General features: G+C 43.5%; 1 long non-coding RNA gene across 4 annotated transcripts; it reads right to left on the bottom strand.

The window, feature by feature from the left end:
* On the bottom strand, positions 915-16,357 carry LOC110400689. 4 transcript variants are annotated; one of them, XR_002440031.1, is made up of 4 exons: positions 14,639-16,357; positions 10,361-10,412; positions 9,577-9,752; positions 915-4,486 (listed from the first exon to the last, which is right to left on the bottom strand). It is a non-coding gene; the product is annotated as an uncharacterized LOC110400689 (long non-coding RNA). The 4 variants fall into 4 exon arrangements; XR_002440034.1 differs by having other exon boundaries at positions 915-4,483; XR_002440033.1 differs by having other exon boundaries at positions 9,589-9,752.

The raw sequence follows: 16,489 nt of genomic DNA, 5'->3' as shown, positions 1-16,489 counted from the left end.
GTTTAGTGGTTTTCTTTTTGTTTGGGGAGAGTGATTTTTTGCTTTTTGTTTTGCTCTGTTGTTAACAAGATGCTTGTCATTCACTTTTAGAAAGTAACACTCACTCTTTGGACTCGGTATGGAGCCATGTTTAGTTTGGGGCTGTAAGGATTTGCTGCAGATCCATTCCAAATATATTAATGAGTTATTATTACTGCACGTGTCTCTCTGTTTCGTTGGAGAATGTAGTGTGAAAATCTGTAGAACATAATTGACAGCCTGTAATCTTGATATTCTACAGTGCTGAAAGAAAAATGCTTGCAAAGGACTTAAAAAGAATTACTGCCATTTACTTGCATTTAGTAGAAAGTATTTAATTTTTGACATTGAAGTGAAGATTAGTGTCAAGTAGTGTCTACTGTATCTGACATTCACATGAAACACAGATTCTGTTCCCAGCCCTGCATGACTTTGGTCTACACATGGAGTAGCTTTTTTCTTTAGCACTGTGGTGGGTGGTTATATAGTATTTCATTCAAGAGCTGCTCTGGTGATATTCCTCAGAAATTCTGACTATTTATAATTATTCACAATTAGAACAAAGCAGGATGTGTTCTGCATAGGTGAGTAGTTCAATATATGTTTCCAGGTTGTTTTGAATCAAATGAGCCAAGATTCTTTTTTCCTATATTTTCAGTAAGGATTTGAATTTATTCTGTGACCTTGATGTTTGGATGACGTAAGCAACTTTACCCCTCTCTTTCTGTAAGGACTACTAAGCAATATTCAGTCCGTAGTAAAGGAGGGAAGGAAGGGAGCAGCAACGGGCTAACACTGCAGTAATTTCAGCATGCTCCTAGGTTAGCCTGCACAACTTTGTCAATAGACAACAACCGAAAACAACCCTTTTTTCACCTTTTTTTTTTTTTTTTTTTTGGGTGGGTGTAGGGAAGTTCTCTAGGCAGACTGTTATAGATGGTTTTGCTGAATCTAGTTACATAATAAGGAATAAGAAGAAAAATGTAGGAAGAAGGGGTTGGAAAAGTAATGGCAACAGCCAGCTCCTTTTGTCTTGATGAAGGTATAGGTAGGGAGTGATTCTAGAGGTGACAGGACATATGGAGGAAAGAGATCACTTTATTATAGTACATGTACACCCTTTTGCTTACCGTTGTTCATAAGCCATGGACAAAATTGGTACAATCCCAGTAATGTTAAATGATTCTCCTAACTTCTACAGGTAATTCCATTCATTTTACAATCCAGTTCTCTCACTTAGAGGAAACTCATTGTGTGAGCAGTATTTAACAAAACAGATAAGCTGTTTTGTGCGTGAAAGTCAAGATGCTAGATACAGTCAATAAGATAACCCAGTTTCATAACTTTGTTGTGTTTCAGCATTTCATTTGTCAAAAAGAGTAAGACTTAAGACCATCAGATGTTAATAAGTGAAAAGCTATATGTAAATGCTGAATATTATAATTTACCTGTACAAGCAACTGTTGAAAATCCCTATGAATCACACTGGAAATCAGTTTCCAACTTCTTTTGCTGCCTACCTCTATCCTCCCACACTCAGTTTAAATTAGAAAAGTATTATTCATGTTCACTTTGTTAGGTGGTGCTGCTGCTACTTAAGCAGTGAGGTTACTTCAACTTAAGATATAAGCAACCCCCTTCTGTATCTCCTGCATAGCACGCTGATGTTTTTGGATTGCAAATGTTGTGCTGTTTATGTAAATACTTTCCCAAAAGAAGTTCTGCTTCATGCTAACACAACAAAATTTATAAAAGAACCCTTCCCTTACCCTTGTGTGAATTGAGCCTCTTTCAGTATTGGAAGTGAATCTATTGAAGGATAAGTCAGACAAGCATGGCTGGGAAAACTAACTTGGTATAAAAATTTGCAGAAGAAAAGCTAGCCAAAGTAATTCTAAAATAATGTGCTAATTGTGTGCAGTTAGTCTACATGAATGCAATTTCAGAGAGCACCATTTAAAATAATCTCAGCAGGACACCTGTGTTTTCTCAGGAGTCGTATGTTGCCATTAATCGTCATCTGCCAGAATGGCATTTGCTCATTTAGATTCCTATAAAAGCAATTTGCTAATCCAGCCAGAAGCCACACCATCTACCTTAAAAGCATGAGAGCAAATGTCTCTGTCACAGGCAACTGTTCTAAAAAAGCAGTTATCTGTATGATTATTCATCTGCTGGATCAGTTCAAGAAGCAGAAATCATACTAAAACTAAATCACTTGAGTCATGCTGTTTCATACATTGTTCATAACTAACGCAGTGTCAGAACTGAAGACCAACAAAATGAGTGTGTCCTTAAGACAGCAGGATACACATGGAGCTGCATTATGCTGTAAGAGTACTTCATCCAAAGAATTCTGGGGGCAGAAGCACTACTCATAGGAATGAACTCTCCTCTTCCAAAGCCCTTTACTGTTTTCAATCTGAAATACACCAGCATAGAAGCGCCATGTCACTGTTACATGACATCTAGAAGCCAGACAGATCCATAAGTAGTGCAGATGGAGGAGGAACAAGCAGTCTGATTTGATGCATCTGGTGAGAGGAGCTGTGGTTTTTGTCCTTGCCACGAGGACTGCAGTAGTTCAGTCTTGCATATGGCCCTAGCAAGAGCTGAGACTTGGCTCTTAGAAATGTGTGATTGAGGAGAGCTCATCTGGAGCCAGCGCTCACTCTCCTGCACTTACTCCTCAAAGCTCCAGAAGGAACATCAGCAGTGTCTTACTTCTTAGGCTCTCTGTGGTTCTGAAACCCTGCTGAACCTCACAGTATGGTCAGTCTTAGTCCTTGGTGCGTGTTATATCCTGTGCTCTCCTATCTCTAGACTAGAATGCAAAGCATGCAAGGGCCCTTCTAAGAACTAAGTAGCCTTCGTGCTTGTTACCATACTAAATGCATTGTTTACAGTCCATTGGGGATGTTTGAAAGTAATGTCATATCTACTGAAGCAAGAAAGTAATGCATATGTTATTCCAGTCCCCTTATTTTCTGATGTCAGTGGACAGTGTGATTTGCTGAGAAGTATGTGCTGTGCTGGTAAAAGAATGCAAGGTAAGGGCTGGGATTTTACCTCTTAACCCCATTCTCGCATCGAGAATGAACCTTCTGTGGAGTTAGAGACTTAATATTGACGTTGCAAGAGTTTAATAGTGGCTATTCAATGATATGCCAAGAATTCAGTACTTCAGTAATGAGACATGAGGTAGTTGCTTGTACTTGTATCAATGAGAGCTGTGCAGGAAAGGTGAAGTTCACATGAATTTGAGAAACTACTTCCTTTTACAAACAACTCCCAGACCTGATTAAAATATCACCACTTCCTTCTGCTGAGAACATTAAAAGTCTTTGCTCCTCATGAAACAGAGGGGCCTCAGGGAAAAATCCGTCTTGAAAAGGGAAGTCAACGTCCACCTACTATTAAACATTGCCACGCATTTTTGGAGTGTAGCTCTACTGTACGCTGACATACGGCAAAGAACTGTTGCTAATTGTGGGTTACAGTAAGAGCAATTAGGTAGTCTCTGCATGACCCATAAAGAGGACGAGGCATAAATAAGGAGCCTGTATGTGAACACTTGCAGTTTCCGAGCTCTTTGAATTTTGCATCCAAATTTTGCAGCCTGGGCTTCTCTCCAAACTCGGCAAATGTTAATTAAAAGAAAAGAAATTAGTGTGGTGCTGTTTCTTTTCGTGCTGGCTCTCCTCCCGCTCCCTGAATGTCAGTGCTGCGGCGTGCCTCCACAATGCAGCTGCACGTGCGTGTGCACATGCGGAGTGCATGTTCCCACCTGCCGTTTTGTGAAACTGCCGGTAGACTTTGACATCTTGAAAACAAGACTGTGGATACCCTGCCCTGTTCCTGCAGCCTCACTGCTTTCTGCTTTCATGCTGACGCATTAAAGTTTTTCCAAACGGATGGGCGTTTTCTGGGAATGGCTGGAACTGAAATGTGAAATAAAAAAGCCTGCCTAGGACATCAGTGCCTGTGAGCTTGAGTAAATGGGCAGCGAGTGCCAGTTTTTCAGTATGAATGCTCCTCATAGGAGGGGGATTTCCACAAGAGGCCGTGAGGTTGCAAAAGCTATTTTTGTCTGCCGCTTCCTTCTCTCGATGCATTTCTCTCCTCCCTTGTGCAAACACCATTACTCTGGTTACTTTCTAAATACTAGTTAATGCCTTTCTCCAGGTCTTGGTGTTGCTGGAAATGTCTGACTTTCACACACCCAGTAACAGCCCTGCCCTTCTGGAAACAATTCTTAGGAAGCACAGATGTGAGCAGGGTTTGAAGCTTTTCATTGAGAACAGTTGAGAACAATGTGAGTAATGCTAGCCTTTCACTTACTGGCTATAGTTTTACTCTGTTCTTTTCCATTCCTGGCCTTAAGTAAATAGGAGTGAGTGCTGGTACTTCCATACTTCATCCAAGGTATAGCTGAGACACGCTTGTCATTCAGGCATCTTCCTGTCTGCTGCAAAAATTGACAAAGGTGAGTATTTTAAGGTCAGAAGTACAGAATAAGTTTTAACAATATTTCTCTTATGACTCAGTAATTGTAGTCATTCGTTCAAAATGTTTTCCTGCTTTCATGGCTTTCAAAAGATGACAACAGTTCAAACCGCACCTTAGTGTTATTCAATAGCAACAGGAAGAATTAAGCTGTAGATTGTACGCCTCCTGTGGACCAAAACTTTCCCATTTCTGTTCTAGGTTTTGGCCTGAAGTTTGTCACCCCATCTTGGGAGGGGGGTTCTGGTAAGGTTTGTGAGAGTTTTCTCTATCCTTCCATCAATCCATGAGCCTTTTACCTCCTTTCAAAGCATCCATTTGCAAAGGATAAAAACCATTAGTCAGAGGAAAAGATTGGCTGGCTGTGAAATTTTGCAGGAAATCAGTGCCAAAAAAACAATACAGGAGGTCTCGAGAGGTTTTATAGCATCTGATGGTCATTGTTTCCTTTGTTACAGGAAGTGCACAAGTTCTCAGCATGAGCACAAGGGTAATTTCTGCAGAGTTTGACAAATGCTACCAAGCAACAGGAAAAACACTGCAAACTCTGCATTACTAAGAGCCTCATCCACTAATTTACTAGTTTGCCTAGTAGCCATTTCATTTCAGCTTTCCACGGAACGTTCATCATACGTGCTCAAGTAAAACATACCTAGAGCTTATCATTATCTTAAGCTGTACTATGTTGGCAATAAAGAATAAAAACTATTGACCTGAAATGACTTTATACTCAGGGCAGGAAGATGTACGTTAGGTTTAGCAGGTCTGGAGAATGTTATTGCTAGAAATACTCCAGTACTCTACATTTCTGCTTTACTGAGAATGTACTTAACGCTAAGTATGGGCTTGTGAAATCTTGATTGAACAGCAGAATTGCAGATAACTGTGCTAGAAAAGATACACAATTGAAAGTCAATTAGATTTTCTCCCAGTTGATATACAGATGACAAGTTCAAACTAATAGATCGAACAAACTTTACTTGAAAAGCTCTTCTGTATTATTGTAGCTTACATACAGAAAATACACTTTGACTCAGTACGTTCCCTTTATTTCTTCTAGTTAATCCTTGATCTCTCATCCCTCTTAGTGCACAGCTTTCTCCTCTAGATAATGATTCCCTTCAAATGCTTAAATATTTAGCATTTTATAGTTAGAAAATCTTCTGCCAGCCTTTAGAGTCTTCCCTTATAATAGGCACGAGCCAAACGCATGGTAGACATAAAACAATTTCCCATTAACCTCAGTGTAAGATAGCAAGGCAGGACCAGGTTCTGTCCTGTGCTTATCAACCAAGAATTTTCTACTTAGGTCACACTTTTCCAGTTGCACTGAAAATGTGTGATTTTAGTGTTTGTTCTACATTTAGGTAGTGCTATGGAAGGGAGTGGCTTTGAACACTCTTTTGCATAGTTTTGCTCACAAATCTTTGCTGAGAAATGCTTCCAGTGTAACTGAAACTTTCACAATGCTAGTGGTTTGTCCCAAGTTTTGACAGCCATGCCTTATGCGGTTGCAAAGGGAAGTTTGACTTGACCTAAATGTAACTGAGGCCGTTAATCTGTCTGAGCTTCTGCTAACCTGGAGCGAAACTATCCCGTATGTCTCTTAAGAGTGTCATGTATAAGCAGCCACCGCTGGGAGACCTGCTGATATCATTTCAGTGTGGGTGTCAAGAGATCAGAAGCAGGACCCACCTTTCCTGTCATGTATACCTTAGCTTCCCCACAAAGGCAGCTGCACTCAGAAGGAAGGCGAACGCCACGGTGCTTGGTGACCTTTGACTAAAAGCAGCTTATCAGATCTCAGTGCCTCATGAATTGCTCTAATAAGCGGGTGATGAAGCCAGGTAGTAACTTCTGTGCCCAGAATGAATCAAACAAAAAGGAGAGATTAAAAAGAACACACAAGCTACTGAAATTCAAGTCATCTGGTAGACTTATCTCTTGACTTGTTCTTGGGGCCACGCTACCCAATCTTCTGAGTCAGGATTACTTTTCCCATGTCACGCTGTTTTATTTTTGGGTCTTCACTATCTCCCTCTTTGTTCACTGTGACCTTTGTGCTAAAAGCACTCAAAACTCTGGATGGATCTGTTTGTTTCTTTGTCTGGAGGCGACATTGCTGTGTTGTGGCTTTCAAAAGCCCTCATACATGAACCACCTGCCGAGAAACTTAATTCTTGAAGTGCTGTAAGGATATGTAGTGTTTCAAAGCAGCTTAACTTGACCTGTATCAAGCATAAATTTTGGCTAGGAGGAGGGAACATTTTGTTTGTGAAAAACAAATGATGTTCTGCTCAGACATGCGAGAAGAAATGGGAGGAGATAAGGCCATATAATGAAGCCTCTCGAATGATACGATAATCCCATAGGCCCCCGGCTTTTATCCTATGGCCCTACAATTAAAGGGGTCTCTCTGAACATCTGAACTTGCTGTTTGTGATTTTAGCAGTGACCCCAGTACAAAACTTGAAGAACGTAGCAATGACGAGAACCCATAGCATACAGAAAGATCTCTTGGAGCACACCAACAGTTTGTGTATGAAAAGAAACGTGGCATAAGTATTTTAGTTACTTGAAATTCTGAATACCAGTGTATCAGAGTGTCTTATGAGGGACCTTCTGACAAGCAGAAGGTAGAACTTTGCAATGACAGTAAAAACGCAACAGTGATAAAGGTCTACGAAGTCATTTTACAACATTCTATTTTATATTTCATTCCAGAGAATGATGATGCCTCCTTTCCACTATCGTAAGCATGCTAGCTCCACTATATAGATCTTCATCTTTAAACTACGCTTTGGTAAAGTATCCTTTCTTGTACTTCTGTGATCGATTATGCTTTACTCTGTGCAATAATTGTTTACAACGCACCAGTCTTCTACTGGTTGAAAACACATTTATTACAGACAATGGTGCCAGTGCTTATCAGTTCTTATTGGCTATTTGAGAACAAAAGCCAGACAAGAAGGCTTCTGTTTTCAGTGGCTGCTCAGGATAGTACTGGAAGTCACTTCTTGGTGCTTTTCACCCTGTGCTGGAATACAGCTGTCCGTGCTCAGGGTCCCCTTTCATTTAGGACCATCTTCTCAGAAGTAGTGTTGCGGTGGGCTCAGCTTAGGGCTAATTCTAGCACTGACCTCCCTTTTATGAGACGTGCAGTGATGATGTTCCTGGCCCTACAAATATGGTTAAAACAACCAAGAGTGTTAGAATATGTCGTGTTTTTCAAGAGACAACTGCTATTCTGAGCGACTATTTGGAAGTGCACTTACAAGGACACCCAGGAACCAATAGTGTTTGAGCTTCTGTCTGATCTCCATTCCCACTGTGTGACCAGACAGGGCTGTTGTACCACCCATATTACTGAACTGCGCCTTCCTGTTCCCCAGTTCTTGAAATCATGTTACTTGGATGTACACATCGCTGTGTCACGAAGTAACTGTGGGTGTCTATGAAAAGCTGCTTCAGGCAAAGGTCATTGCTCTCAGTGGCAAGCCCTAAAAAACATACTGCACATCCGGAGCCACTGCTTCAGAGGAAGCATAAAACAGAATAGAGACCACATGGGCACCTGAATCTGTGCCGACTATGTGAAGAAAGACCGTGTTAAGGACACGCTGGTCGTGATCACTCTCATGGAGGATGGACTTGGAGGACAGGAGATGGTCAGCAGGAGGAACAGCTGGACACACAGACATGGAGAAAGCAGTCTCACAAAAGAAACAGGGAAGTTGCAGCATGGGAAAAGTCATCAGATGTGAATAAGGCTGTTTGTGATGTAAATGTATGAAAAGCAGCAAGCACTGGAGAGGAAATCAGCAGGGAAGCAAACACATTGGGGCATATATATTTGCTATGAGAGTAAGAAGCAAGAGAGAAACACAGATCACAGGAAAAAAAAAAAAGGAACAACTTGCATAAAGGAAGAGGGATAAAGAGGCAACAGGGGTGGGGAGAGCAGATTGCTATGAAATTAGTTTGCTACAGCTTTAACACAAATCATTGTACATTCCCCCCAGTATATGTGTGAAATCTCATCACCACACACACACGCACACACTAGACAAAGCTTATGTTTACCAGAACTACCTTTGGTGTCTAGAAGCCACAAGAAGAAATCAAAGGAAATAATGGGGAGAGAAAAAAGTGGAGGGAGGCAACGCAAGTCAAGGAAATTATAAACGGAAAAAGAGGAGAGAGAAGGGAAGGAGGGCAAAGTTCACTGAATTTGCTGGAATAATGCTGTTTTTCAGATAAACCTCATTTGTTAGTAGCACTTTCAGTTTGGGGCTCTGAATAGCTAGAGCTGTTCTAGCTGTTATGCAGGGAGATATTACAGTATCTGCTGCAGCCACAAAGAGACAGTTAAGAGCAGTGTGAACTGTTGGAAAAGCACACCAAGATCCTAATTGTAACAGCAGCAAAGGGATCAAATTGCCATTGTTTGGCTACTAATTGAGGGAAAAAGGGAAAAAGTCATTCTGTAACCCTTTCCACTGCACTATTTTTTTCCCTCTTGCCATTTTTTTCCTCTTTGTTTCCTCTTTGGACGTGAGCTGTCTGTATCTGCTGTTAATCAGTAGGTAAAGAGGATTTCGTTCTTCAGTGCTGTACGTCCAGTATTTTTACAGGCAATAGTGAGTGAAAATAAAACAAAAGCTGTTTCACAGGCTTTTTGGTTCAGCGGTGAGAACTGTAGTGCAGTTTCTGTTGGATACTTGATTTCAAAGGGGAAAACTCGCAATTATCATTTCAGGTAGGACAGGTTTAAAAGCAGTCATTTTAAAATCAGATTTAGCTGGAAAAATATCCATTGGAGACCTGGTCCTTGCAGAGAGGCATAACCTATATTTAAAGTGGCCACATACAATCCAGGAAATAACTTTGTCTTCACTTTCTTATTATCCTCACTCCAAACCAAAGGCCAGTGACGAGGAGCTGCTTGGAAATACTCCTGTGTAACCAAATGCTATTTGAAAAACGCCCACATGATGAGACTAAAGTGCTTTATTTGAAGCTATCTGTCACAGACTTTAAGCTAGTGTTCACCTGGAGTCCCACCTGCATCCCTGGCATCGGGCCCCAGGCCTGGGTCAGTCTGCCTGCAGAGCTCCTGGCTCTCAGGAGGTGGCAATGTCTCAGTGGCTCTGCCTACAGTCCTGGGACTTCAGCTTTGCTGCTGGCTTAAGCTGATCGACGCGCACACATGGTTGGCCCAGCCATCCCTTGGGAAGAAAGAGAAAGCAAAAGCTAGGATGTTTCTTTGTCCACAGTTAAAGCAGCTTCAGCTGGCAGTCAGTTGTATCCTATAAGGCCAATGTCTACAACTGTCCATTAGCCATTAGTGACTCCTACCAGTACTAAAGGAATCAAGCAAGTAGGTCAACAGTATGTAACAACTGAAAAGAAAATAGCCTGCTAATTGTTCTAGTGTTTGGTGTTATGTTTGAATTTGATTTTGAGACGCCTGTCAGAGAAACCTCACAAAAGCTTTTAATTTCAAGAGGGAATAGATTTCCTCTGCTCCCATACATGGACTCACTTGGATATGATTTTAAAAAAGATCTTCATGGCTAAATAAAACATTGGACAAGAGACTGGCAGAATGCCAGCCCTCTTTATATCAATATTTATAATAATGATCTTATATTATATCATTACCCTGTTTTTACTCATTTTGGCCTTTTCCCTTTTGTCTCAGAGCATTTTTGTCATTCATTGATTTTATAATAGCATTACCCCAAAGCACAGGCTAGACTGAGGCTGATGCACATAAAACCACATAAGAAGACAGAGCAATCACATTCACCCGTGGTGCTGCGCAGTGTAATACCTTGTCTTCACTGAAAGCTGCGCCTCCTCTCTCTTTCTCTCCATTGTGGGCTCTAAAATATACAGAAACCATGAGCCTAGGGAGTCTGAGCTGAAAGGGACTGGAGGTTGAAGAAGCAAGGAAATAGGAATTACCATATACATTTACCTTCTTCGCTGTGCATCCACATCTGGGCACTGTCATTAGAGGATACCAGGCTGAGCTGCTCTTAGAACAGACACAGTCTGACCAGTTTCATGCAGCATTGTAATTTACCCCCGGGAAATGGTGAGAATTAAAACCTGAATCTCATGGACGTTTGCCATCTACTGAAGCCTTAAGATTAGCAAAAAACAGACCATCACTAATCATATTGAGCATTCACTGGGGAAACATTCTTCGATCAGTTCCATTCCCCTGCTCAAGTGACTTTACTTGCTATTCATAATGCTGTATAGAAATGGCATACATGACATTATACGCACATAAAAATCCTTCCCCCGAAACGAGCACTTGCTAATCTTTTGTGGACATTGTGCTAAAAGTATCTATCAAAAGAAAACCAAAACCCATTTCATGGAAGCTCATCAAGAAAACATACACAATATGCAGCCATTTCACAGCTGCCAAAAGAGATCAGTCTAATTTCTTTTTTTCGCTAGAAGGGGAAATCTAACCAGGAAAAGCTCTTGGAAGCCAAAAAGACTATCAAAAATAATTAAAAGAAAAATAGGAACAAAGCAGAACTTCATCCAGAGACAGAAGAATTTGTCAGGACAGTGCACGTGAGGGAAATAGTGTTGCCACATGACTGTGGTGCGGTGCGTGTCTACTAGTGAATGTGTCGGAGTGTTATTTGTAATCCCGGGAATTAGAACTATAGAAAACATTTCATTTTTTCTGTTCTTGGTATTTCTCTGTCCACCCTCCCCTGAGCTCTGTCCCTTTCTCAGCTCTCCTCCACAGAACAACTGATTGCCTGCTGGCAGTATTTCTCTTTGTGTCTATGCAATACCATTAGATCCAGGCATATCTCTGTCAATTTGAGGTTACCATCTGCTTGTATGTTCTGAGTAATAAGTAAGTACCACTGGACTGCCGTTCTCCTCACTCAATTTTCATTTTCTTAAAAGCATCTCAGCAATGCCATGAATTGTTTAAATGTTTTAAATTAGTACTGAGTGAAGTTCTCAAACCCACCCCCAACCCACATGCCATTAGAAACCCATTCAGCCAAAAGAGAGACCAGATGCTGAAGTCCTTTGGAAGAAGCACAAGTTCCTCCCAGGGTGGCATGTCAGCTGTCACGCAAAAGATGACTCCAGGTGCCTCCGTGACTTGGAGATACACCTTGGAATCAATATTTTTCCACTCTCTAGGAGAGTGCAATTAATGGTTTACTGCAGGAATAAGTGAGTTCGTCCAGCTTTGGATCCATCCCAGTGCAAGTAGCCCTTACAGACATGATTAAGACATGCTTACATTTTAATGTTATCATTGATCCAGTCACCCTTCAGGCCCACATGCCTTCCAGCCACTTAATTAACCTCTTGAGACCCCAGCGGCTGCCTCTGAACAGAGCGATACGTCCCTCATTGGGTGTTCTTCAGATGAAAGAAGTGATATTATTGTAATTACTGCAGTACTGTTCTGCTGCAAATGGATTCCTTGTGGTTGGTTACCTACTGCAAATTCAATCTGTGAGCATAACAGTCTTTTCTCCATATTTTCACAGCCTGGCTCTTCAAAGTAAAGCCCTTTGTTCCCAGCTAGGAGGATAAATGGGTTTTAGCTTTATTTTCTCAGAGGGAAGCTTATGTGATTGTGCTGTCTGTCATCTGTCTACTCCGATAAGTTTTTAGCTGCCACGGCCAATTATAATTATTTCCAAAGAAAAACATCACTACAGGCAGACATCTCTATGATAATTACATTTCTATGGATTTTGTGAAAGATGGCAGAAGATCGGGGTAGGGATGGGGAGGAGGGAGAGGATGGAGTGCAAGACCCAGCTGGCAGCATGTCCTATGGAGGGGGCCAGGCATCACGAGTGCCTCTCCCTGTGTCCTGCAACACGTGCTGCCTCTCACCTGCTGAGTGCAGCTTTCAGAGGACATGGTTGTGGCGGCGGTTGCTGTGGTGTAGATGGAGAGCAGGCTTAGGCCCTCTTCCTGCTGGCTGTGATGGAGGGAAAGGATGTGGGTGTTTTGAAGCACGCACTGGCACTATTTTTGCCCTGGGTCTGTACTTGCAGGTTGCAAAACTTGCATGGCAGACGGGCTGGGTTGGAAGGTGCCTCCAGGGAGGACTGGTCCTGTAATGTAGCAGACAATGTATTGTCCATGCTCGGAAACCTGCCAGTACGCTAATGACAGTTGCTGAAGCTGGGTCTGCACATGTATTCAGGTGGCTGAGCCATGGTAGTTGAAGATACATAGAGCCTTATTATCTCTGAATCAGAAGGGATTATGACTTACACTGCATCGGAAGTCAGGTCTAAACAGACTTACAGCTATCACCTTCCTTCTTTAATATTTTCAAGCCATTCTTATCTCTGAGTAAATCCTGACTGAAAGGAGGGGTATCTGGAACTGCCCTTGAAGACAGAGTAGAAAATTACAGTTTGGGCTCAACTGAACCATTCCCTGCAATAAAACATTACAAAACTTTCTTGGATGGATCACAATGCCTAGGCTGAAAGAAGATCATGTTCACCACCTAAATACCACAACATATGGCTTCCATAAGCTCAATGATAATCTGGTCCTCGTCCCCAGGAGCCTCATTTAAGTGCAGGGCAGCTGCAGATAATATTGCAGACAGTTGCTCTGTTACCATCAGTCCACCACATGGCAGCTGCTCTGCCAAGTGAACCGCATATACCTTGTACATCCTGTAAGAACTATGGGTAAGAGCCAGGGAAGGGGGGAGTGTGAAAGAAGCACTATTTCCCTAAAAACAGTTTTGAAATTGATGAAAAATGACTGCAAAAGGTTTACACATTCTCACGGCATTGCTTTATTTTTTACTAGGTCTCCAGCAACTATTTCTCAAAGTTAATTCAGGCTTCAGTCTTTTGGATTTTTTTTTAATGTGCTCACGCTTAGAAGTCCATTAATATTTATACATTCCATTTTTAACAAGCAGGATCGCTCATAAGAAGAAAATATTGATGCTTTTTAATTCTTTTAGTAACTGTAGTAAGTTCAGGGTTGAGCCTGTTCTAAAAATGTCATTTTCTGTAGAGCTGTGATATATAGCTCTGGTAGCCCGCCTTTGCCCGCAGGATGGATATCAGAGTTAGATCTTAGGCCTGGAGAAAAGGACACAGAGCCTATTCTCAGCTCTGCCACTGGCTGATTGTGTGACCTCAGTCAGTTCATTGAACCTCAGTGTACCTTGGTTTCCAGATCAAAACAGGAAGCAGCATTGCACTCCTTTGTAGTGCCAGGAGAAGAACAGTGTTACCTATGGTGTTGCTATTGTACTGTGACTTCTGGACAGGGATGGTTTCCCCCAGTGTTAAGATGCAGGGCAATCTCTGAACAGAGATGGAGGTCAGCTCACTGCGTTTCTTGCTGAGGGAGACAGCACTCACAGTCAGTTTGACAAATCTATCTACAGATGCTCTTGGCTTTAGGCACGCAGCCTTCTATGTCACTCTTCAGAATTTTCCTGCCAGCTACAGCAGTCACTGCTTCCTATACGTTGGCTTGTGCATGAGCTGCATGCCTGTAGCAGCTTCACTTGCTGAACACAGATAACAAATGATCAACGGCACTCCAAAGAGCTGTAAACCAGTATAAAATGGCAGATTGGTGCCTCGTAGTGATACTAAAATATCTGCCTAAGTTAAAGATGAAAACCATGCTTTGGAAGCCAGAAACAAGGGACTTGTGCACAGTTTTCAAAACACATAAAGTACTTCTATAGGAGCATTGAGGCCCATTGTGCAAGTCAGAGGCGGGGCTGCCTTTTTCATAGGTTTGAGAAGTGTTCCTGTGCAAGCTTTTAGAGCACTAGGTGAGGAGGGGACACATAGCACTGGCAGGGCAAACAGAGAGGGAGATGGTCACACAGATGTTAGAAATGGTTAAAAGCATACAGCTGTTCTGTCATAGCAGGGTCTGCTCTGTATATCTAGCTTGGGAAGGGCAGCAGAACTGCCTAACACTCCTATCAGTAGGAATCCAAAGCATCAGAACTGCCTTGTGCTGCATAATCCACTGAAATTCTCATCAAGGAGAGGCACTGCAGAAGACAGAACGTGAGAAGAGAGAGAGCATTGCAGACACATACCTAGCGAGATGGCACAGCTTCCTCCAAAGAATCAGAGAAATTACATGCACGGGGAGCAATTCTGGGGGGATTTGTGAAACCCAGTTCAGTAGTGTAGGAGACTGTGGGATAAAATGGGATGGGTGGTGCCTGTGAGCACCTGGGGAGGAGCCGGGGGGGTCACGGGTATACGGGGCGGTCACGTGTACAGGTATAAGTAGCCTTGTTGCGCAGCATTAAATTGGCATTTCGGTGCTACATACCGTGTATGTGTCCCGTATGCCCCTGCATGCGGAGGTGCAGAAGGAAGGGAAGCCTTAGTACGTTGTCGCAGGCAACAGGAGACAGCACCTTACACAAAGCAATACTCTCTCACACAAGGCTTCTGGCTCCATGAAATTTCCTATGAGCACTGTTTTGCTTCGAGGCCAGCGTGGGTGTGCTCCGTGCTGCCTTAGCAACGGGCGTGCAGCTGTAGCTTTCTCTTCCCTGCAGCAGGAGGAGAGCATCTCTGCGGTTCTCTTTACAGACAACATGCTGTGCACCTCTCCACAGCACTGCTGCTGTCCCCAGTGCCCGCCTGCGGCTCTCAGCTATCTGGCACTTGATCTGGGCACAAATGCATGAGCTACATCCAAAGCAGACATGTCTTCCCCTCTAGCTCCACTCGAGCCTGCTTCTCCTGGCCTCCAGAGAACATCAGCTGAGGGAGTTTGGCAGGAGCAGGACTGGCTGCTTCATGCTGCTATTGGAGTCAGATGGCTCCCATTGCTGAAGGCTATTTACTAAATCAGAATGCTGGGGGATGTCTGAGTGCTTTATGATTATCTGGAGGAAACAAACACAGTAGGCGAGGCGGAGATGTCTGTCCACTAATCACTTTGAGAGGGCTGGGGGAAGACTCGAGGAGAATGCAGGAAGTCTCTAAAAGGTGATAACGAAAGAATCTTCCAAGCCAACGTTAACGTCACAGCTAAAAAATACCGTAAGATGAGACATCAGTGGGAATTCACAGAATTTCCCACAGCATTTTGATTCTGCCCTGGCTTTAACTTACTCATCCTCCGCTGAACTTTGGGACTTCTTAGAACATTCATATATATATATCTACGTGCATATGCACGTGTTCCCCAAATACATCCAACAGCCGATTTATTTTTTATTTTCACACTTCACCAACACACAGGGCTGAAAACAGAGTTATGTATTTAGGGCGCGCATATTAACGGCTCCAAACTTCTGAGGACAACTCTTGCATTACAAGAGGGCTGCTTGTGGAGAAGGAACCAAGACGCAGTGAGCGGTACGTGCCCAACTCAGGAAGGACTGAAGGACAACCTCTGTCCTTTCGGCTTTTGACCGAGTGGCGTTGCCAAACGGGCTCCTATGAGGACGGTTCGGAAATCCCTCCGTGTTTTAACCCCCTCACCGCTCCCCCTCACAGCGCCCAGTTGTCAACGGGCGGAGCGCTGGCAGCCCCTGGCGGGTCAGCCCGCCCACGCCGCTGCCACATCAGGCCGCCCGCGCGAGGCACCGCCTCCGGCTGCCCGCGGTGCCGGGGGCGATTGTCAGCCGCCACCGCGGAGCTGGGGGAACGGGACGATGAAACTGGGCGCTGGCGCTCGCGTGAAAAACACACCCACGAAGCTCCGAGCTCCAGCCGCTCCCGCGAGCGACTCCCAGTTTCCTAGGAAGGGCGGGAGGGGAAAAACCACCATCACCTCCTGGTTGATAGCGAGACCGGACCACTCCCCTTCCCAGAACGGCCGTTAGTGGGCGATAGTGCCCCAGTGGGCGGCTTACCCCGCCCCTCACGGCAGAGGCGCACCGCCCGCCCGCCCGCCCGCGCCGGCGGCCTCAGCCAGTCAGCCC

The sequence above is a fragment of the Numida meleagris genome, chromosome 1 (genome assembly GCF_002078875.1).
Source record: "Numida meleagris isolate 19003 breed g44 Domestic line chromosome 1, NumMel1.0, whole genome shotgun sequence".
NCBI classification, from domain to species: domain Eukaryota; kingdom Metazoa; phylum Chordata; class Aves; order Galliformes; family Numididae; genus Numida; species Numida meleagris.
This window is presented reverse-complemented; position numbering and strand designations above follow the sequence as displayed.